We start from the raw sequence: 25,139 nt of genomic DNA on the forward strand, positions 1-25,139 counted from the left end.
CTCCCCGTTATAAAGGGGGCGCTCATAGCGGGCAACTTTTTTTGGCAATGAATGAAGGGAAACCTACGGGTATGCCACGGGGACGGAGCTTCTGCAAATGTATGTACTCTTACGCGAAGTAGTCCGCTGTTAGGGTGGCTAGAATGGGCAGGTGTGAAAAGCAACCGTGGAAACCGGTCCCCAAGTTGCACTGATTTCTACGAAGTTCTCACTTTTCTTTCAGTAGCGACACCTGCATCCCCTCTCAAGCGCAGCTGGCAGCTCCCGAAATGCTCTTTCTTCCACCATGCACGTGCGTTCGCACATGAATGTCGCCCTTCAGCCTCAACTACCCCTTACTTCCCCCCTTCGGGTTTCCAACCACTGATCTCCCGGTCATTAGTGAGTGAGGGACGCATTCCCCGATGTTTCATCGAAATCGCAGTGTGTCGCAAGCCAGCGGTGCGATCAGCTACGCCTCTAACATGACGGCCTCTAGAGCAGGCGCTGGAAAAGCGTCAAGAGGACTACTAGGCTACCGGGAACGATTGGCATGTCGATCTTGGGTTTTCTTGGTACCCTCCGGCGCAAGGAATGGCGTCTGATTAGAGAGTGAACGAGTTTTCTTCGTTGGTGCCTAAACAACCGCGGGACAATACAAACTTATTAACTTGACGCTTCGTAAGCCAAAACAGAGAGAATAAGTGCCTTTATTCTATACTTTTTAGGGATCGTTTGCGGGTAGCCGTCTCTTCCAGAAAACCATAACTTTCCCCGCGTCGATGGCTCTCGGTAGCCATATTTCTTGAGGAGCAGTAAACGAGTTGCAATTACTGCAAGGCAGCTTACCCGCACAATAACAGCTCATGCACAATGGCGATGCCTCCCGTCTACGTGCAGTGTAGCGAGGACGGGAGGCACCGCCATTTTGTGCATGAATTTTTGTTGTGCAAGAAAGCTGCCTAGGATGTTGCCTAATGAATATGAAGCTGATAACCTAATGATACCAGCAGGCAATGAACCTAAGGAAGGTATTGGGACATTATTTGTAGTCTTTAACTGTATGATAGCAATTATGACGTATTTGGAAGTGCACTGCTGTGTATTTTGCATTACTAAGTGTAGCTGTCCCGAATTTTCTTGAACCTTATACGATTAGATTAATTGTTCTCTTAGTATTTTGCGTTACTGTGAGGTAGGTGTGAATTTATCTCATTGACATGTGAACATGCTACGTTAGTTTTTTTATATATTGTACCTTAACCGTTTTCTTTGAGAAAATTGTTACATTCTGCGAACTATTTATTGTACGTCTAAAAATATTGTGCTTTTCTATATAAATGCAATACTGGCAAATTTTGGAGGCAGTTATGTTTCCTAATCCTACTGTCTCAAACAGTAATATCAATGTAGGTCTCAGGTTTCATAGCCTTGATGAAATCAACTAGTAACAAAAGTTGCAAGTTTGCTTCTATTTGCTGTGCCATTTTTCTGTAGGCGCAATGCGTTGTGCTTGAACGAAACAATGGTACGGATATTTTGTAAGGTTTTGTATTATTACTTTGATTATGTTACATATACGATGCGCATGTATACAGACCGTGGCAATTTTTTCTTGTTTTCTTGTGCCCTGTCGTCTTGCTCTTTTTGTCCTTATTGAGAAAGTTGTATTTCAACGCCTGTAACATTTTTTGTAATTGCACTTTGCATGACCCTCGCCTCAGCTAAGAGTGTTAGTATATTGGAAATAATGTGCTGAGTTTTCCGTCAGGTATATTGCGTCATTACATTTCTTGTCACAATTTAAGAGAAATAAAGTATCTGAATCTGAAAACAACTCTTCCAGCTGGCTTTGTTTTCTGATTTGTATGGTAGCGTTCATGAGAAACAAAACTGTGTTTTCCACTACAAGGCTCTTTGGCTTTTCAACTTCGTTTCGTCACACTACCCCGTTATAGTACATCATATCTATATTCATACCAGCAGAGTCATTATTAGAGTGTATTCTATCATTACCCGTGGTAGCATAAAGTTCCAGACTATAACTGTAAGAAACCCTATGCTTGGTAGCCTCGAAAGCAACAGAGAGCAACAACATCGTAGGGAACATATATACAGAGTAACTCTATTTTTTTTTTTCATAGAGAGCAACTGCTAACCAAGTGCGTCGCAGGCTTTCTGCCATTCAGGATATGCAGCTTATTCAGGATATGCAGCTTCACGCTAGATTCGCACGTTCGTTTTTGAACGCTCCAAAGGTTCCGAAAAATTTATGTAAAAGAGCAATTAAGCGTTGTTACTAAAATAATCGCACCATTAAATGACAAGGAAGGAGCAACATAACTTGCATATCTGCTGCTTGTTTTCGTTGTATAGAGCGTTCAAGCTGTGTAAAATCAGCAGTGTCACAAACACAGTCAGACTGCTCGCAAATGACCACCCTAGTGTGCATTAGTAAATTTCGGAGGCGTGCATTCTCGGCTTCCGCCCCACGCTCTCTACACCTACAGCATTGTTCCCACTGCATATTATTCCGAGAAACTTTAAGAGCTACAACTACAAGTAGTATACTAACAAGCCTTAATGGATACATTTATATATCAACTAAAATAAACAAAAATTATCACATTAATTAGTGGTTCAAATAAATAATTATTTTGTATTCAAAGTGCTTTTTATTGGATCTACTGACTTATGGGACGATCTGTCGACTTTTTGCTGGTCGGGCTACAGATTTTGTCTTCGGGCCATCTGGCAGCACTGCTCTAGGGCGCATCGCGAAAAGCATGTTTGAATATCGCAACTTTCAGGCCTATAGACAGCGCGACTATGCATCGCACATGTTTTATTTTTTTCTCGGCGCCAGGACACTGAGGGTGTTCCCCCCTTGCAAAGGGCCAGGCCGCCAACACATCATCATCATCATCGTCATCATCGTCGCGGTCGTTGAGATTATCGGCCCGCTGCAGAGGGTTTAGGAACGGGCACGTAGTGCACGTTCCTTGGGCTCTGGTTGCGTCCCGATTCAGGTTTTTGTGAAAGCAGGGGAGCGGTAACATATTGAAATAAGTAAAGTAATGTCGGGTAAGTGATTGCGACCACATTAGGAAGATAAATATTCGCGGAGTTGTAAATAAGGCAAGCACGTCCATTGCGTTGCTTGAAGCGCTCAATCGCGCTTTGCAACATCTGCTGTGTTGTTAGCACTACATGATATAATGACAGTCTCAGTGAAGATCTCTCAGTATTATCACAGAGATTCTCGGTGACGTGCTCTATCTCATTTTTGCTTGCATTGCATTCGGCCGCGCGAATTGTTCAGCTCACTTCAAAGAACGAAGTGGAATAAGTAGACGGAAAAAAAATAATCTGTTGCCCTTTGAGACTGAAGCGCAAGAACCACTTTAGGCATTTGCGATTACCGGAAATATTATTTTATTGCGCTTGTCTTGATAAAAGAAACATCAGCGGAATGCCGCGACAAGTAGGCAAGCAGCGATTAATGCTAACGGCAAGACTCACGGCAAGACTCAACGGCAAGACTCACGTGTGAGAAGTGACGTTCCGGTTATCACTGTACGTTTTCGGTGTTTGAGAAGTGCAATAAATAGCATGGCACGGGACAGGGACGACAAAAAGAGCTCCATCAGCGAGTAATACCCGACAAAAAGTGCTGCAGATGCGAAGGTCACAGAGGCACTTCACAGACACTTAAGACGTGGAATGACGCGATGGTCGTTTAGAAACCCCAATTTTCAATATATTCCTGAGGCGGAACATATTACTAATCAGTTCTGGTGCTGCTTGCAGGCGACCGCGTTGAGCGGAGGAACGTAGCGCGAGAAATGTGGTACGAGGTGCAACGCCGGAAGTACAAAATGAATGCTGTATGCATTCACGGGCCTGGGTTATTTGCTTGGTAAATTTAAGTCGCTTAATCACCCACGGCTTCTTCTGAAGGCGCTAATCTGAAGGGAGGGGGGCTTGCATTGCCCTCCGCTGTACGCTGTGAGCATCGAGGCCCGGAGTTAAATCAGTTGCCTTTTTTTTTTATTTTCCGTTCATATGAGGAACCGAAAGTGTCACGCTAATATCGGGACCGTGCACAACGCTGCAAAACGATCACAACCGAGACAAAACAAGCGGCAACATTTCCTGACTCAAGCAGCTCCAACATTTCAATGATCTCGACATAGCTTCCGGCGGCTACCGCTCGAACAACTGTTGAATGGGAACAGAAGCTTGTCCTGCAAGGCTGTGGCCGATGCTATCTGCATCGGAAAATATTTTTGACCGCGCGGGCCCCCTAACATTTCCTGCAAAGTGTTGGCTTGACACGCAGGTTCCTCGAGAAGAAGACGGGGCAACGAACGGGGATTGCCCAAAGCTGCCGGTGAGCGAGAAATATAAGCGTGACCTTCAAGCAAGTTTGCGTTGAAAATTACACATAGAGTCCAATCAGCGAGTGAGGTCGCTTTTTTCATTAAACGGTCATTAGTGGCTTACCATGCCTGCAAGAGATACCGCTTGTATTTTTTTCAGCGCGTGTTGCTAGAATTTGTACTGATTGTCATCAAACCTATTTCGGCCCGAAATCTGTACAGCGTTTGCGTGAGCATTGGATGCCTGAGAAAATTTTCCGAGCTTCAAGGCTGGCCCATCAAACCATAACATAAAAATAGGAAGTATTATTATTATTATTATTATTATTATTATTTTATTATTAATAATAATAATAATAATAATAATAATAATAATAATTATATTATTATTATTATTATTGTTGTTGTTGTTTTTATTATTATTATTAGCAGTAGCACTTAAGTCGCAAACTAGCCGAGTTGGAATGGATGTGGACAACGCACTAGCGCTGTCTAAACTGAGAGCATTCCGCGCTGATGAGAAGCATGTGTTACTCTAAACGAATAAATAATATTAATACTGTTATAGTTTGAGGCAAAACACTCGAACAGCGATAAAATCTGATATAAAAATAATGGACAATTTCTGGAAATCTGCAAGACGGCTTTCCTGCAAGGTTTTTTTCTTTTTTTTTTTTTAACCACGCACTCTCGTACAAAGGCTGCTTTTCTCGCTCGTCGTGCTTTTGTCGCTCCCAGTTCCGGTGAAACTGCGATACCCGAACACAGGCACGTAGCCAGAAATTTTTTTCGGGGGGGGCCCGAGGCCTAATTGTTCGAAAGAAAGTCTTTCCATGGCAAAAAGAAGAAAAGTTGCCCGGAAATATAGAAGGTTGGACGCATTTCGGAGGGGGGGGGGGCCGGGCCCCCCCCCCCCCCCCCCCCCCTTGCCTACGTGCCTGCCCGAACAGCAGGTTCACCATGCCTAGGATTAGAGGCGACAGTGTGGCGTGACAATCCCGTCGTTACTTTTGAAACAAACATTATTGGTGTTCGCGCGTACCTTCACTGGAATTATGAGCGGCAAAATCATAATGAACGATAAAAAGCAGTCTGTCAACGGGATTGCTTCGGCGAAAAAATAAAAGAAATGCCTTGCAAGAAGGCTGTCTCGCAGATTTCGTCAAACCGTCCATTCCCGAAAAGAAATCGCTTCCTTCGAGGCTTCCTTTCTTACAAGAACGACAAAGAACTCCTTCACATGCAGCTTCTTGCACTCCAGGTGCCTTGTCCCCTCCCGTTTTTAGTGAATGAGCTTGAGCCACGCCAGCTTTTTTTTAACACGAAAGTGTTTTATGCCGGGGTCCACCAAGACTTCAATGACGTATTTCCGTCACGGAAATGACGTCGAAAAAAGGTACACGAATAGATGGCAAAGAAAAAAAGGTTCCGTCACCGGGCATCGAACCCACTACCGCTCGATCCGCAACAACAGATGCCGGGCACGCTATCCACTGCGCCACGGTCACTTTTTTTTTCTTTATTGCAATGTTAATACGTTATATACATATACACATGTGCCACACATCACCCACCAGCACGCGTAAGGCTGGCTGGATCTACTTATGAACTTTTAACTGTTTCAGTGTATCTAATATAACTGCGCCACGGTCACAGACTCTAGAGGGTTTACAAACGCGCCTTTTATATCTACTACTCTCCCCGTCGGCGGGGTGGTGTTGCCCTCTGGGAGCGGTAAGGTAAAGTAATTCATCATGACTATTGTCTCCGCGATTAGCACCTGCAACGCGTTACACGTCCGCCCAATTCGGCGCGTTTTCAATAGAAGTTCAATTTTCTCAATGCTTTAACACACCGCGAGGTGGTGACATTGGTCCAAGCGTGGTAAAAGCGTCGGCCTCGCTCATAGCATCACGCTAATCCAAATCAAGAATAGCTCTGCGATGCGCGCCTGGTGGTGGTGAAAAACTTTATTTTTGAGAAGGCCAAAAAGGTAAAAAAATATTTTAAAAATTAAAAAGCAGCGTTGTGGGTGGCCTTCCGGCTGCCGGTTGTGCCTGCCACACCTGCTGTAACACCGCGTTCCCCGCTGACGCGCTCGCCCCGAGAAAAGTCGCGGCCGGGCTACCCAACGTTGGGCTACCGGGGCGGCACGACGCGCTTTGCGTTTCCCTCTAGTCCGGCCGTGGTGTTCAATCACATTTTAACATGCCGCGGGATGGCGACCAAGAGAGAGATAAGATTCTTTAATGATGCGTCCAGTATGCGACGCTCTTCTGGCTATCACACCTCGTTCTCTGATTACGCTTTCACCGCTGACTACTACAGCTACCACAAGGGTTTGTTTAATCATTTAACATGGACGTTAGTCGTCGGGATGGAGATGTACCACCAGTCATCAAAGTGGGTGCATACACGTTAAACGGTGCCATTAGCTGCCAGGCATCAATGTGCATTTTACAAGCTCCCCTTATATCAATGTACAGTAAACATTCAGTTATTTCTGTAAGGGCACGCTTTACTTTCGTGTTATTCCGATTCCTATGACGGAGGGATTAAAGTCTCTAGATTTTTCCCTGTTCCTTCTAGGGACTTTAGGAGGGATCAACCATGTTTTTTTTTCTTTCATTCTTTAGTGTAGCAATGTCAAGGTGATAGTTTGTAGAAAAATGACTGGGGGCGTGCGCCACCAAAAATATTTGCGAAATACCTTTGGCCACAGTCTAGGAAAACAAGCTATTATTCACATTCAACACTGGCGTCTGCCTTTTGTTTATTCTAATTCCTGCTTAAGCCACAGTATGCCCCCCCCCCCCCCCTTTCGCTTCTCAAATCCTCTGCGACTTTCGTTGCTCGCCCATTATGGACGTTCTCTGCATTCTTGTGTGCAGCGTATGTTTCCCGGGCATTGGCTTATGTCTAATACGGCGTGCCGGTGCCAGGTGGCAAACACGTGCATTTTTCGCGGGACGCTTGTTCGGAGAACCGACCGCTTCTTCTCCTCGGCGCTTCTGCGAAACGTAACATTGCTGCCTTGTCGCAGTTATCCGGGAACTGGTTTTTGGGCTGTGACCACGTGGTAAACACGTGCGTTGTCGGGAGACACGTGTCCGAAGAATTGAGTGCACCTTTCCATCGGTGGTTCTGCCAAACGTACTAACCAAGTCCAGGTGTTCACACAGTGACAGTAAAACGGCAGTGGTCGACATCCTTCCGAAGTACCCCGGCCCGATGCACGAAAATAGGGGGAAAAAAAATTGGGGGAATGTCATTGCGGGAGATTACTCGCACCAAACACGCACGTGTGTGTGGTTGCCCCCGAAGAGACAATACTGTTAAAATAGGATGGCACATAACTTGGAGCGTGTGATGGTCTGAGAAAGCTGACTGAGAGGCATCCGGTTTGTCAGGATAAGGAGATATCAGGCTCTCACGTGCCCCAACCCCGTCTCGACTACGAGGCAAGCCTTACGGTGACCGCATTAACATTGACAATACTGGCTTTTTATCGTGCACCTAAACCGCAGTACGCGGTTGTAAGATGACCGCCGCCTTATTACTGGTCAAATGTTGAACACTCTGAAAGGCGGATAGGGGGAGAGGGGGGAGGGAATGGACACAGTGCGATTTATTTTTAGCTTCTGGCAAGAAAAATTCTCTTCCAATATTTTGTCATCTCTCAAACAGAGAAATAGGGTAACTGATGCAAGTTGAAGTTCAAGTACATAAATCTGTAAACAAAACTATTTTATATTTTACACGTCACTGTAATGTGCTTCGACACAAAGCGAAAACAAGGCGTTGGCCGGGGCTAGTTGGTACGTAGTCACAAAGGATAAAAACCAGCGGGAAACACAGCACACAGCGTGGATTTATTTTCGGTCCGTCGACTTCTTTTCGCCGTGTCCTGTATTTCCCGCTGCTTTTTATCTTTTGTGACACGAAGTGAGTTTGGTAATATCAAGTATCAAACGCAAGCGCGCGCAGGGTACCCCAATAGAAGGATCCCTTATGCGTTCGCATAAGACAACTCGAAGGCGAAATTAATCTTCTTTTAATCTCAGTCGATGTAATGACCGTCCCCCGCCACCCTCCGAAACCTTTGTGCTCCGAACGTGGTTTTTCACTGCCTCCAGGATCCGAGGCATTGCAAGCTTCCGCACCTCACCATGTTTTGCACTACCTCCGTGATCGACCCAGCTTGGACCAATCGACGATATCATGTGATGACGTCATCGTGCGACGTCACAGTATGTGGCGCCATAGTGAAGTCTTGATGACGTCACAAAATTTGACGATCCGTGACGCCATATGGTCGCATCAATACGTAATGATCACGTTTTGCATCCCTGGTGCTGCGCCGCTGCCGATCAATTTTCGAGTTTGATGAGGCATCTAAGGCTTTCACCCGAATAATATTAATAGTGTTACTCACTCCTGCAAGCTATACAGGAGCGAGAAATTGAGATAAATTCTTCAAAAATTTCAAAAGAAAATTCTGTGAATAGGCTTTTCAGCAACGTTTCTTTTCCCACCTTGAACACTCACTCCTAGAAAGCGTCCAGTTTCAAACAGGCCCTCCAGTGAAGAGTGCCGAAACCTATATTGGGGTTCGTGGCCTCCGCAGCTGTCCGCTGCGCGCGGCGCTGGTAAACAATGTAGGAGGTCTGAATTCGCACTTTACTTTTCGGTGTAATTACTACCTTTTCTTTCGATAAGTAGGGTAGCTAATCGGACAAAGTCTAGTTAATATTCCTGCCTTTCCTCTATTCCCTCTCTATCTGAGAGCGTTCCCCCTTGTGAATGATTAATTAGTGATTGTGATTGATTAGATATGTGGCTGACACAGTACCGGTTGGCGCTGTGGGTAATCAAAAACAAACAAATAAATAAATCTATGCCGCAGTGCTACAACGCTCCCCCCGCTGGTCACGATGTCACTGGTCGTTTTAAAAGTTGCGGTAAAAGCGTGCCGTGTACGGTACGGTATTGCAAGAGTCACTGCATATGCTAGCTTTCTTAAAGGGACAGTAAAGCAGCAAAACAATTTTTCTCATATTAGTAAACTACTCTTTCACGATACCAAGAACACCACGCTTGCAGCGAGAAGACGCTTAGTAAGCAAGAAAACGCGCAAAAACAAAATGTGGGTGGCGACGCCACCTTGAAGTTTCTGCACCATTCGCCGTGACGTCACATGTTTTGACGGCGCCTACTACGACTACGTAGTTCCTAATCGGTAAAAATGAAGTACATTGTCATCTGAGGAGGCTATGGACTTATCATACCAAGTTTGGGGTAAATTTGTTGAGCCAGTAGCGCCAGAATACGATAAATGCACTTTGAAATCCGTCACGTCACGCGGGAGATTTCGGCGCGAAATTTAAAAATGAAACCTTGAACTTGATTTTTCCTCTAATAATAAACCTATGATGCCGGAATTAGCGACATTATTGTTCTCAGAGCTCAATTTATCGATCTAAACAGATTCATTGTTTCTCTTTAATGTCTCTTTAAGGAAAACTAGCAGATAATGAAGCCAAATAGGGGACGTTAAGGCGAGCAGGTGATCGCGTAGGCCTGGCTAGCAACCGCAGCTATGGGGCAACGCCATGTATATGTTTTTGCAGGCGACATGCTTAAGCGTGTCGCCGATCGACGTGCCCAGCGTGCTATCGATCGGCGAAGAACTTTACCTTTTCACAGGAGAGAAGAAACAACCCTATTATGAAAGGGTCGGCGTCTGGGCATGTTGGTATGGATTAAAACGTCTAGCGGTAAGGCCGCGCCGTATTACCAGACCGCTCCTCCTTTCTCGCTCATTGTGCTTTTCCAGCTCTCAATTCCGGCGAATGAACACCGACAACACAAATGCTTTTTTTTCGAAATTTACTACGGGAGTGCAAGGGTTGACGTCACAGCCTCGGCAGTACATTTCTGAGGGCTTGCGCCTATTGAGGGGATTATGGCGGCGTCCAGGGAGCCTTCCGTGAAAAGGTCTATATGTAGCGGTAATGCAATCCGCTGCAGCGGCCGCGGGGAGCACATTAATGGCGCGTTCACACTGAGACATTCGGCGGCGAGAGCGCGCGGAATCCGCTTCGGCGGCAGCGAGATCCGCCGGAAAAGCCCCTTCCGCGCCGATCGGTCGAGGACCGATTTTTGCGGCAGCTGCCGCCGGACTCCCTCACCGCGAACCAATCGGAACGCGAGTCGAACATTCGAAAATGGTGCCATGCTTGTGATATCGCAGTCGTCGAAGCCCGTAGCGACAGCAAATAAGTCTTTCGTGATCATCCTGTAGTTGTCGAAAATTGCCAAGTGTTGTCGCGGTTAGCATCTTTGGAATACACCATCGCGATCTCGCAGAACGGGTATCATTACCTCGGCTCCACCAAGCTTCTCGCGTCTTGCAAATCAGGGCGAACCAACCACAACTGCTTGCGTCGTTTCTGGTTCGGCGAATGCATGTTTCTCTTCGTCAGACATCGCCAGAAAGTTGCTTTCCAGCAGGCCCAGCAGTTCGACGACCCTGCTCCTGTTTATGCGCTTCGCCATAACGAAACGCGAACACAACGCAGGGTGCGTCGATGCCAGCGTTCCTTCGCGCGAAGGGACGATGACAACTTTATAGTTTCGGCGGTGCGTTTGCTAAGCAGTGTGAACAATGTGGAATTTCGGCGGCGCGCGAATTCCGGTCACTGTGGCCGGCGGATTCCCCAGTGTGAATGAGCCTTAATCGACCTTTGGAGAACAAACCCGCAACTCCGCTGTAGCATATATGAATGGTTTGCGGGGGTCGCGGTTATTCATAAGTCTGCATCAACGCTCGCCCGTTTGCTACTGCGGCCGAAAGATTGACATTCTAATGAACAACACTAAGACGTGGTCTACAGGGTGTCGTGTTCTGGGTGTCCAGCCAGCATAGGCGAAAGCAAGTGTTTCCGGGAAATAATACGCCCACACAAGGACGACGTCAGAAAGATGGAAGTACAGCGTAGCGCTCTTGCAGAGCACTGTGAGAAGCGCGACCACAAAATTGACTTTGAGAGCGCTTCTGTTATAGAAACAGAAAGGAATCCGGGAAGAAGGCTCTTGCTCGAGTCTTGGCACATTCAGAACACACCTGCAAACATGAACCGCTCGCTGGGAACAATGCCTCCGGTGTACTTTCACGGCCTCCGAAGCATGAAGGAAAGGGAAAGCCTGGTGGTTCAAAGCTTGGTGAGAGATAACGCGCGGACGCTTCCATGACCAATGAGGTTACCCCATGAGGAAGGGACCGAATTGGTCCCGAAACGTCGGGCTCTCTTCAAACTGTGACCGGAGCCACAGCTTCCTAATCCGTCGGAATGCTTACATTGTTCAAATACCCAGGTCTCTGCTTAACGGCGCATACGCAGACCGATGGCCTGCTCGAAGGCAGAAATGCTCTTTCCTTCCTCAACTTCTCGTCTCTCATTCCCCTTTTCTCAACACTGCTAAAGCGTGACACTAGAGTTACTGTATATGCTACCTTTAGCATATACAGTAACTCTACGTGACACGTGACACGGAGGCCACCTGTCGCTGCTGTGGTGCGTTGTCCATTGCTTCCCAGGTGGCGTCATGCGTAGCGTCGTTGTCAATGTAAGGTCGTCTTGTCTGTGAACGCGGCGGCAAGCAGTACCACAACACGAGCATCGATCGTCTTTGTCAGAGCATACGAGCCTGCGTCTTCAGAGGCTTGCAGTGGTTCGCGAGGAAAAGCGAGCGGACTCCTCGGCAAACATGGTCTTCCAGAAAAGTCACTTCTCTGGCTCCGTGATAAACTACCGGGCTCCATGCACGAGCAGCGAGGGTCGTCTGTGCGACGTCTTCGGAGACCTTTCCGTGTGGAACGAGTACTTCTGGCGAGTGGGTCTCCAACTGAGGGAACTTTCTCCGGGCCAACTGTCTCTCGTAGGAATGCGTCACGTGGATGTTGATCGGAATATATTGGAACAGTGCGAGGCCGCAACGCTATTGTGCCATTTGCTGTCGCATCACCACTGCATCGTTTCTGTGCAATTGAATGTCGATGTATTCAAGGGTCACCACCAAATCATATGCGACGCGTTGTGCAGGAGTCCAAGCCTTAGAAAGCTCAAGTTGTGCCGACTGTACATGACGACGAACGCTTCGCAGAGCTTTGTCGCAGCGCTCCCGCATTTGAACCAACTGCAGAAGCTTGAGTTCACCCATGTGCTTTTCGACCGGACATGTCTCGAGGGCCTCTCGAAGTTCCTGGCAAGCACAAGGTCACTGACCACGTTCACCATGACCGACCAGCATATTAAGGGCGAGGACGCGGTCATCGTCCTTCAAGGACTCAGGCAGAACGTGACAATCTCGACGCTGTCACTTCACGCCAGTCTACTGAGCACGGTCTCGTCCCGGTGTGACGGCATTTTCGCCGAGTACTTGAGGTGTAACCAGACACTGAGTAGCCTGACCGTGACGTCACGCCCTCACTTCTCCTTCAGCGATCTTGGTCCGATAATCGAGGTGCTAATGTGCAACAATGCCTTCTCCGAGCTGTGCCTGATAGGTTTTTCACTAGATATTCTGAACATTAAGATCATCACCGACATGCTCAGCCGAAACCGGAGCCTTAGGAGGTTCCGCATGGTCAACTGCACTTTTTACGAATACAACCACCACATAAACACCTGGGTGCCTGTATTCTCTAGCGGCTCAAACCTGATCCCCTTGTGGTTGGCGGCGTTCGCAGAGAACAATACTTTGGAGGAGTTCACCATCGACTTGTCGTGGATAAAGCCGGAAGACTGCAGTTCCTTCTTCGGGACTCTCGCATGTAAGACGTCCTTGAAGAAGGTCAATATCCCGGAATTCAGGCAAAACGATGTGGCCCATATATGCCGGGCCATTCAGGACACGGGAGTGCCGGAGCGTTTCTTCCTCGGCCAGCACCACGTCCATAGGGCCACCGCTGCGGCGCTCCCGGAGTGTAAGGCGTTGTCCTGCATCGGCCTGTACGGGTGCACTGCCGATGAAGTTGAGCCACTCCACACCACACTGCATCTGCTGCCGATGTGCAGTCAACTGAAGTCGCTGTGTCTTGAGATGACCAGGCAGGCGTTCAACGACAACGTGGGCTCCTTGATTACGCAGTACCTCACCAACACGACGACACTCAGGGAGCTGCGGCTGAACTTTTTCTGCGGGATCCAGTCCTCCATCGACCGGTCGGAGCGGATGCTGCTGCAAGCTCTGTCCAACAACAAGAGCATACGCAGGCTGTCACTTTCGGGTCTCTACATCAGCGAAGGCGACGCTGAGATGCTTGTGGACAAGTTACAGTCTAGCCGGACGTTATGCCACCTGTCCATCTACCCGTACAACCTCCAGGCGACCATTTGGCTTATCGAAAAGCTGTCGCCGAACATATCAAGCAACTACATGCTCCTAGGCATGCGCACTAGCTGGTACGAGCTACTCTGCGGCGGCTGGTACCCTATCAAAGACGCCGCGCGTCGCAACAACTCGCTTGTTACGCGGGCGGCGCACTTCGTCATGGGAACGAGGCACAAGTACTGCGCTGAAGCTGCCGAGCTGATGCAGTTCAGCCCCGGATTTGAGGAGAAAGTTCAAGAGCTCGCTTCCGTCGACGAAATACAGGCCGTGTCGCGAATCGAGGGCAGCCTGAAGAGCTTTACCGAAATGGACGACTTCATGTGCCTGGCAGGGGTCGTCAAATGCAGCGTGACTTGCCACAGGCGCGACGACGGTCAGAAGCAGTTAGTCGACCTCAATCGGGACTGCTGGCTGTATATACGGCAGTTCCTCAAAATTAGCGACATCCTGGATGCAAAGTAGGCGCGGAATCTGCTTGATTTGTCGTAACTGTTGTGATGGATGATACTGGGACTGGATGTTTTGTGGTTTCTGGTGGAACAACTGTACAACTGTTTTTATGTATGTAACATTTACTAAGTATGTAACATTTACTTATGATTTATGCTAGGGATGAAGTTCGGGAAGTTTTTCCACAAGAGTTGCCAATCAAGGCGCCATGTGGTAACTTTTTGGGTTATTTTGAGGCAAAGAGCTTGGAAATCACTTTCTGGTGTTTCTGAACGTGTCAACAGCAGGAGCAGCAGCAGTGATGTAGATTGATTGGCCATTCTCCCGGCATACGGTAGAATTGCCCAAAGGGAACTTGGCCAGCAGTGTCTCCTGATCGACTGCCTGAAGTCACGCGGCTAGTGCAGGCATCCTGTGAGTGAATATATTGCGAGTGAATATATTGTAGACATGTTGCCGACTCTGGATAATTTACCGGAAATGTAGTCCGAATGGGTATAGCGATGGTGTGACTGCGATTTTGGTCTTGCACCGTCATCGTTACATGAGTGCCTCGAGAAGTGTGTAGCTAGCACCAATTTTTTTATTTCCTCACTCGGATTTTCGCGTTGTGTCATGTTGAAGAAGCATTGCCCTGAGCTCAATAATTTCGTCTGTTGGCTCTTAGCTGTAGGTATTTAAATGAATTTGGACGTGTTGACTGTGACTGGCATTTTTTTCTGCCGGTCGTAATATCCACATACACACGCAGACAAACTCACGCACCCGAGCATGTACTTGAGCTTTCTGTAAACATTGTCTGGTAAGCACTCTGTCAGGCAAGGGCTGCACGTAGATCATGGATTAGTTTAGTATGTAAATGGGGCATTCTGCATGTTCACGTTTCTTTGTTTATTTGTATAATTATGTGCCCTTTTCAAAACTTCAATGTTGTTTTAGTTCTTGAGTAATTAGCGAGTGTTTGACTTAATTTTGTTACTTATATGTTTGCTCTTCATTAGCCGCTTGAAAAAAGTCAGTTCCTCAGAGTTTTACATCTTGTCCCCCTTTGATAACTATGTTTTGAGGAGTGTATTCGCTGTTTCGATGATTGTTGCAAAGATGCTGTTGTAATTTTTTAAGCGTTAGTCATGCGCCAAGAAATGTCTGTAACAAATTCCATGCTGCACTGTGCGTTTGATAATAAAGAAAAAAGACCCCAACAATATGATTTAATTTGCATCCATCCTGCGGAGGACCGAGAAATCTGGTTCGAAGAAATCTTTATCTCTCCGAGTGGTCGCTCTTTTTTTTTTCTTCTTCTGTCCAATACTAACTAAACTCCGCCGCCGTGTCCACTGTCGCTTTAGGCGGCCACGTATGCATTCAAGGTTTTTAGCTAGCAGATGTCGCTATTTGAGCAAACGCGAAAAAAAAAATGTTGAGACTTTCGGTACAACAAACTCTTTTTCATTAGGTTGCTTCCAGCTTTTTTAAGGTTTTCAGCAGGGCCATACAGAAAGTGAGCCAGTGAGAGGCATCCTAAAGATGTTTGGAGGTACGATATGTACAAATTTACATGAAATCAGATACTCTCTCTCGAAGCATGGTAGAATTGACACAAAAAGAGCTTGAGGGCACCAGACTTGGCAGTAATGAAAATACAGCAATTCAATTACTTTGTGCTGTAATAAATTCCTTTTGTGAGTCGGTAATTTATTGATGCAATAGCTATTTCAAACGACTAATTTAATAAAATACTAATTACTTTCCAATTTACATTTGACTAAAATCTGGCTCGTCCACTTTCCTTATAGCACTAACAATTGACCAAAAAGGAAAGAAATATAAAATGAAGTGCCAAACGTCACGCGGGCGAAATTCATTAATTGTAGCCGTGATGTCAATGTATATATGCTGTAAATAAAGTGTACATGACTTAATGTAGGAATGATGCACTTTTAAAAATTATTCTGAAAGTAATTTTATGACGTTTTGAAAGTAACGATAATGTAATGTCATTGCTTTTGGGCAGCTGCTATTGGTAATGTAATTTATTTACTTTTTAAACATTTGGAAATGTAGTTAGCAACATAACTGATTTCCTCTTCAGGAGTTATTTTGCCATCTTTGCCGATAGGCAGGCGGTGAGTCGGCATATATTGTTTTTTTTTTTTCTGTCGAAGTTTTGTCGCAGAAAGGGAGGGATTCTTAATTGTAGTCAAGAAAACAGCCCGTTATCGTCTAGCAACTGAAAATCACGCTTTCTAACCAAGTACGAAATAAATATTTTATTTGTCACGGCTTCCTCGTTCACAACGCGGCGTGATGCAGAAAATAGTGATCGTATGATGACGCCACCACATGACGTCACAGTGCGCCAAAATTTGTAAAGTCATTATGACGTCACATGCCGTGACGGCACATGATGATGTGATTACATGACATAGCCGATCACGGGGCACTACAAAACCAGGAGAGGGGCAGAAAGCTTGCAATGCCTCCGATCTTGGAGGCAGTGCGAAACCATGTTCGGTGCAGAAATGTCTCGGAGGGTGGCGGGAAGGATCAATACATCGAGTGAGAAGAAAAAGAAGATGGCTGTCGCCTTCGAGTCGTCTAAGGCGATTGCATACGGGACACTGCAAGTTTTTTTTGTTTCTCGTTTTTATTCTGGGCCGAGCACTTGAAAGCGGCCTGCGTTCACTGTTTCTGATGCAAAAAAAAAAAAAAAAAAACCTGGCTATAGGCGCGCTTCTTCATCTTCCGCGCAGCTACAGCTGAATGCACCCCACAGGACACACCGAGGAATAAAATAATCTGTGAGGTTGGCTACAAAGGCTGCGGGCACAAAGCCTGCTGACGTACGCTTACACAACCGCAAACACAAATTTCAGTGCCTGGTAACGCCTTTTGTACACCTATGTATGTATGTATGTATGTATGTATGTATGTATGTATGTATGTATGTATGTATGTATGTATGTATGTATGTATGTATGTATGTATGTATGTATGTATGTATGTATGTATGTATGTATGTATGTATGTATGTATGTATGTATGTATGTATGTATGTATGTATGTATGTATGTGTGTGTGTGTGTGTGTAGCGCATACCTATTGAAAAATCCGCAAGTCGAAGGAATATACATGAAAGTGAAGAATGACACCCAAACGCACATTTGTTGGGGCCCGTGTGTTTGCCTGTGTGTTCTTTTGTGTGTGTCCGTTCACGTGTGAATGTCCGTCGGTCTGTCTCTCTATCTCTCTCTCTATCAATACGTGCCCAAAGTCCCACGTGCCCACGAATGCCACTGAAGGTTATCACGAGGCATACGTTTAACAGCGCTTGGGCGATCTTATTTACGCACTTGTGCATACATATGCGCTTGGTTTAGAGCTTTTCGCGCCTTTTATTTTTTTTCTATACGCAAGAGAAAATGCTCCCCTTAGGTAGTATAGTGTGAACCACTTCTAGGTAGACAATTCGGTCTCCAATTTCAAACTCACAGAAGTCAGCGAAGGTAGTTAAAAAAAAACACAATAAATCGCTTGAACTGCCACATAAGGTAAGCTATACAAATCACTGAAACTGCTTCACCGTTTTTTTGAAGGCTCTAATATTTGTGATGAGTGTTGAGTGAACTACATCGAAAGTCTGCACTGTGCTTGCGTATGTGCTGTGCTAAAAGTGGAACTTTCGAACTCACCAAATGCAGGTGCACGTTAAAGAGCCCCATGGTGGTCGAAATTTCCGGAGCCCTCCACTACGGCGTCTCTCATAATCAAATCGTGGTTTTGGGACGTTAAACCCCAGATATTATTATTTGAACTCTCCAAATGCAGGACTATATAACTATATCTATGTATATTCTGTTTCGTTTTTAAATTTTATTTTTATGCTAACAACCACGGGGAAAGAATATAGCCGTCGCCTAGAAATGGCGACAACAACTACATCTGTTTTTAAAGAAGATAGTCTTTCTTGGCATACATAAACACAGAAATTTTGGACTGTCTGTCTGTCTGCAGGCAAGGCATAGTTTTTTTTAAATTTAAATTTCATTTATTTTCGCCCAACTCCACTTTCATGTATTAATGTCTGTCTGTCTGTCTGTCTGTCTGTCTGTCTGTCTGTCTGTCTGTCTGTCTGTCTGTCGCACGATTCAGCCACCTGGCAAAAGTTTAAGCAGTTGCTGAACGCCCAGCCATCTTGAACTGGTAGCTGCATTCATACTTTGTGAACATTGTCGATCAAAAAGCAAATATTACGCATATCTGAGGCGCAACATCAAAACGTAAGTATTAGGTGGTACGTTCTTTTACTAGCAAATACATCGATACATAATTCTAAAGACCATTGTGTTTCTTAGTCTGCGCTGAAAATGCTAGCGTTTCTTAGTCTGCGCTGAAATGGCGCAGAAATGGTCGGCAGAAGACTATCGTCTTTCGACGACATTTGCAGCGAAGCATGCAGATACGTGGCCAATTTTTATTTCAATATATAAAAAAGGACGCTCCGGAGCCCTTCACTACGGCGTCTCTCATAGTCATATCTTGGTTTTGGGACGTTAAACCCCAGATATTATTATTATTATTATTCTTCGAGCTTTTATTCTGCGTTCGTGTCATCTTCCATAGTATGAATAAAGTAGGCAGCAGCGTACCTCTGTTTGCAACGCTGCTGATTTGCTTCGCACATGCGCAGGGGACTTAAAGAGCGCATTGCACGTGTGCTTCAGTTCTAATCAGAAGAATTGACACCTGGTCACGCCAAAATGATGATATTTCAGTTTTATTGAATGGTCATATAATAACGCAATTTTATCACACCCTACACAATGCGCAACAAATGTCGTAATAAGTACAAAAAGTGCGTACATTACATGCACTATGTTTTGCCTTATGTTCCGATAAATTAACCTTACGTGTATCGTATCAAGACATGCGAATTGTAGCGCGACAGATAACTTAGCTATCTGCTCACCGATAGCAGGAAATAAAGTAGGCACTGCGTGTTCACGAAGGAACCGGGCAGCAGGAATACTGAACCATGAAAATCCAGCAGGCACACTACTCCGAACCGTTGCCCCGGTGTCTTATCTAGAAGAGAGGGCTCGCCAGGCACACGCGTGTTGCTATTGCATCCTTGGAACACCACATTGTTTCCGCGAGTACCGAGGAAAGTGTTCGGCGTGAAATGTTAGCCGCGTCGTGCCGTTACCCGTTGAACACCGCAGCCAACACGTTCACCAACGATGAAACGCACCTCGCAACTTCGCGAACACCAAAATCAAATTCTCACCACAATATTTCACAGAACGCACGCAAGTGCGAAACACCGGAGCACGTGAGCGGGCGTGTCGTTACAGACGAGTTTACGAGCGCGCCTTTCGATGCACCGCAAGGGCTGCACTGAATAACAATGACGTGCGCCTCTCTTCAGGGGGCGCTAAGAAGAAGGTTTTTCGTAATAATTAAACACTATTCTACATTCTTGGCACATTGCACCTACATAATATTGTTCAGGAAATAAATGTAATTTGTAAAACATCAAGATTGCTTCGCCCTTGAATAAAACTTGGTTTTTCGGTATTAGTGTTTGTTCCCTCCATACATAGTCGCGCTTCAATCGCGGCACCCATAATTCCCCTTGCTGGTGTCATTGGCAATAGGTTCTGAACCGCTTTTCGCCCGAAGCTTCGCCACCTATTTGGATCGACCTTGCAGCCGCCTTCAATAACTGCGCAATGGCTCGTATGGCCATCTGGACTGATGAGCTGTGAGAACAGGTTCTTCTGTACTGTGTACTCGAGTTAATGCCCCTTGTGTGGGGAGAGGCCATCTTTACTCCACATTCCTCAGGGAATATGTCACCGCGGGCCGTTAAAAATCCCAGCTCACGGAAATGCGGCCGCCGAGGCCGGGATTCGAACCCGCGCCCTCGTGCTTAGCAGCCATAAGATATAACCGCTAAACTACTGTGGCGGCTGATGCCCCCATCTTTGCGAGAAGATTTCGGAGAGTACGTAGAAAAATTCACAATAGAAAATTAGTAAGAAGACGCCGCGGCAAAAGATACGAAAAGACTGGGAACACACGAACACAAACGCCGACTCACAACTGAAGTTTGATTCAACAGCGCAGAACAAATATGTACACGCACGTTTCTACGCACAACAAAGCAAAAAGAATTTAAAAAAATAGAAAGAAACATTACCCGTTAAGAAATGAGATTTATTATGCTGCAGCGCGACAAATGGAAAACTGATACATCAGACTTTTTTTTTTTTTAAATTCTGGTAATGCCATGCCTCGTGTACCGAGAAGTTATCCAGCTCACTTTCAACGCCTTGCTCTACTTTTTCAGTGTTTATAAGGTTGCTGCCTCGACCTTCATTCGAAGCGAAAATGTCAGGTTGAACGTTTATTGTCACGTCAGCACATCGTCAAGCTCGTTGTGATGTCGCCTCTTTACTGCTGTCGGAGTTCAACGAATCGGCCAAGAACAACAATGCAAACCCTTCACTTTCTTGAGCAACCGGGATCGTCCCATATATATTATAAGCCCTTGCTTTCAACACTATGCTATCACTCCAAGGAAACTCGAAGGTGTTTTCACCAGGTAAGTGTATCGCTGCCCGGTCGCTATCTATCTATCTATCTATCTATCTATCTATCTATCTATCTATCTATCTATCTATCTATCTATCTATCTATCTATCTATCTATCTATCTATCTATCTATCTATCTATCTATCTATCTATCTATCTATCTATCTATCTATCTATCTATCTATCTATCTATCTATCTATCTATCTGTCTGTCTGTCTGTCTGTCTGTCTGTCTGTCTGTCTGTCTGTCTGTCTGTCTGTCTGTCTGTCTGTCTGTCTGTCTATCTATCTATCTATCTATCTATCTATCTATCTATCTATCTATCTATCTATCTATCTATCTATCTATCTATCTATCTATCTATCTATCTATCTATCTATCTATCTATCTATCTATCTATCCGCCTACGTTGGGACGCACTCGTGGTCGTCTCCTTAATTTGGTATATAATACAGAATTTGGTACAGGAGGACACGAATGTATGACGAACACGATTCACTCGTCATGACGTTAATAATGTGAATTGCCTGTCGCGTACGTCGTGAAACCCTTTCCACCGGTAACGTACGGTATATACCCTGGTCCGGGGCATTCGCCACAGGTCATTCACAGTCTATACCAGGGACAGAGAGAGTTGAGTGGAAATCTTAACGTGATACCGTTAACGAGGCCGTGCAGCAGAAAACCCTGTGCCGGGGCCGTTGTCGATGAGCGAAATATCCCGATGAAAGCAAAGGATAAAATTCACGGCTCGAGTCGGAATCGAATCAAGGTATTCAGCGTGGCAATCAAGTTTTCTGCCACAGAGCCGCGCCAGTGGTTCAAACTGGTTTGGAAAAATACCGTAGAGAAGCTTCATAACAAGGCGACGCCTATTGTGGTTGCAGTGTTGGCTATCCGCTTTTATAGATGATTTTACGTAAGACATACGGGTGCAGGCCCCCCTGCAGGTTGTTAAACGAACGTTATGTGACTCCTGTATATCGCGTCGTGCATTGTTAATGTCATGAAACGTCGAACTAGCAAGAAACTAGTGTTATACGAAGTGAGGCTCGCCAATGGACACTCTCAGTTTGAACAGCGCTCCTGTTGCAAAGGCGGCCGAAGCAGCGAAGGAAACTAGCGTGCTTCAAGTGTCGAGCTGTGACACTTGATAGTTCGCGCTCATCTTCTGTTTGTTCGTTTAGCGGTGTCTCTTGAGCTCGAGTGACTTTCGTACGCTCCGTAACATGAGCGCGGACATCACGGTGAAAGCTCGAAACATCCCTCTTCCCCTCATCACGGGGAAACTGCGCGAGCAGACAGCGGAAGGGCAAGGTTCTCCCTGCGCAGATATAAGAAGCGAGCGAACGAGCCGGCGACTTTTAAATGCGCCCGTCGCGCTCCTAGCGCCATCTCGCTGGTAATGAAGAAACGCTTATAAGCGCCGGCCGTCTCTGAGTCCGTCCAGCGGTAAAGGGTGTGTATATAACGCTCGCCGTTAGCTACGTGGAGGATCTGCGTTTCGTGGCGTCGTGGTTAGCGCCAGTCGCTGCGGAGCAAGAGGTCCCTGGTCCTGGTTCGACTCCGCGCTTCGGAAGCATTATTCTGAATTATTTTTCTTTGGGGCTTTTATATATATATATACATACTTATACATATACGGTGCATGACGGCGACGGCAAAATTCAGCCGAGACTGTCCATATAATTGCTATCGCAATAAAAAATGGCATGGTTAACAGCCCATTATGGCAGCACCGAAATCTGTCCGTAAAATAGTCTGTCTATATTGATGTGATAAATACCACATATGTACTCCTGTGACTCAGCAAGGTATAGTCAAGCATTGCTCGAATGCGTTTACGGCATCTATACTTATAATATGGAGATCGTAGTGCCGTAGCATGTATACTTCGTTTTGATGAACGTGACGTCAATATACTGTAACTTGAACGACAATGTTACGTCTGACCATGAGCTACCCTTTAGATGCCACTGCAGTCGACGTGCCTTACAATTCCAAGATATGCATACTACTCAATTTACGCAACGAAATTGATACACCTCGTAACGCTTGGCTCAAAGCGAAAAATTCGAATGGCCTGCTTCCCGTGACGTACGTCCGCCGCGGTGGTGTAGCGGTTACGGTGCTCGGCTGCTGACCCGAAGGTCGCGGGTTCGATCCAGGCCGCGGCCGTCGCATTTCGATAGAGGCGAAATGCTAGAGGCCCGTCTACTGTGCGATGCCAGCGAACGTTAAAGAACACCAGATGGTCAAAATTTACGAAGAGCTTCACTACGGCTTCCCTCACGATCTTTTCCTTGTTTTGGCAAGTAAATCCCCATATTATTATTATTATTATTATTATTATTATTATTATTATTATTATTATTATTATTATTATTATTATTATTATTGCTTCGCATGACATTTATTCCCAGAATACTTGGGATCTGCCGAATTCTAACGAACAAATACTGCTAAATGTGTATATTTGTGTTACAATATTTCTTATGAAGCCTCAGAGCCTTGGTAAGTTGGAGATCGTGTCATTAAGGCTCATCTCGACATGTTACTAAAGACGATGCTGCTCCTGTCTGCCTCTCGTCTTCGCATTCGAGTTCTACGCTTCAAATCATGTCATTCAGCGATTACCAACTCGCCAAAGAAAAGGTTATTGTGTTTTGAAGTGTAGGTGCGAAAAGTTCAAAAACTGCACGCCACTCTTTATTTGATATTTACGCCATTTATATACAACCAGACCTCTTCTAGCTGCAAGAGTGCTTACATTGTAGAAGGGCAGTTTACTGACACGGATAACAATCTGGCGTTCTCTTTAGTGCCTGTGGAAACCGCGCGTACAACGCTACGTCATTTTCTGGACTGTATAATTAATTTAATATGGTACTCAGATGGATTGTACTTCCTCTATTTCTAAATTAATATAAACTAGCAGTACTTCTAATTGAAGGAGCGTAGAGTACTGGGCGAGTCGGTATAGATTCATGTCGAAGCGAAGCGCGAGGAAAAATCACAGCATATCCACGGAGTGAATGATGATGAGTGGGCGAAGCTGCGGAGGTTCATCGGTAAACCGTGAATCTTCCGTGAATTCTGCCCAGTACATCATCACCGACGTGAGAGCGGGCGTGTTTATACTAAAGGTTCGATGAGAGTTATGACGACTTGCAGCTCACTTTAATTTTACATGTACGCTGTGAATTTTCATTGTTTAGAAAACCATTGCTTTAGAAAACATCTGGCGTCTTTCGTTGGTTTATTTCATCAATCAACGGCGTTTTGAACAGAATTTTTATTGTTTAATCACGCACAGGAGAAATCTCACCAGGCACTACCTTGGAGGTAAACAATGGCTGCTAATGGGAATGAGAGAAGTCGGCTTTTAGCTAACACTTACACTTCTACTTCTACTAACGTTTCCTACTGGAACATGCCAATGGCTGCTAATGGGGAATGAGAGACAGAAGAATTCGGCTTTCAGTTAACGCGCCCGCTGCGAATTTTTTATTGTTCAACAACGCACGGGAGAAATCTCCCACCGGCACCACCTTGGAGGTCAAGATCTGGTACTAGCGTTAAGACTGGTTACGCACTACGACGGGGACGAACGGGTGCCGCTTTAAGGAGCTTCGCCCCTAAAACAGAACACAGTAAACAGAACACACAGGACAGGCGCTAACTGGGAACTAAAGTTTAATGGAAAGAAAATCAGCATCGTATAGTTTACAATGACAACACGGATCTGACATCACGTGAACGTCCTTGAAAAACCAAAGAAATAAAACCAAAACAGAATCAAACAGGCTGTAACAACTTGCGTAAAACCAGAAAACATGGGTTATCTACAGAACTACGAACCGATGTTATCTCGCATGTTCTTTTTTTTTTTTAAGGTAAGCGCACTCCGCTTCTAGTAGATGTATAGATGAGTGGCTAACGCACGTGTCGTTCTCCTGTTTTATCGAGGCAGCCTCAACCATTTGCCTTGCCTTCTGGTGCTTGTGAGCGAACAAGACCTGCGTCACCTCAAAAAGCGGCGAACGTCCATCACAACTTTTGCAATGCACCGTCAAGTGTGTGTACCGCGTGTCTTTTAAGGAGCTCAGGTTCTCTCTGAGGCGTACATTCAGGCAGCGTCCCGTCTGTCCAATGTATGAAGCACCACATGAGAAGGGCACGCGGTACACCACCCACGAACTTCTTCCGATGATTCACGCCACACCCGTTTCTTTCTCCTGTTTTTTTTCTTCACTCTTTTGTCAATGGCAGCACATACCTTACCAACCCTGTTTTTTTGCTGAAAACAGCACGCGTACACCATATCTTACCGC

At 45.7% G+C, this 25,139-nt stretch overlaps 1 protein-coding gene across 1 annotated transcript in view; it reads left to right on the forward strand.

Moving 5' to 3' along the window:
• Positions 1–20,756: 20,756 nt before the first annotated feature.
• The window catches only part of LOC119400209 (multiple inositol polyphosphate phosphatase 1), a 21,873-nt gene continuing 17,490 nt past the window's right edge, over positions 20,757–25,139 (forward strand). Inside the window, exon 1 of the mRNA XM_037667212.2 lies at positions 20,757–20,814. The gene's annotated coding sequence lies outside the window, so the exon portion shown is untranslated. The remainder of the gene's footprint in view (positions 20,815–25,139) is intronic.

Source organism: Rhipicephalus sanguineus, chromosome 7, assembly GCF_013339695.2.
Source record: "Rhipicephalus sanguineus isolate Rsan-2018 chromosome 7, BIME_Rsan_1.4, whole genome shotgun sequence".
Classification (NCBI taxonomy): Eukaryota; Metazoa; Arthropoda; class Arachnida; order Ixodida; family Ixodidae; genus Rhipicephalus; species Rhipicephalus sanguineus.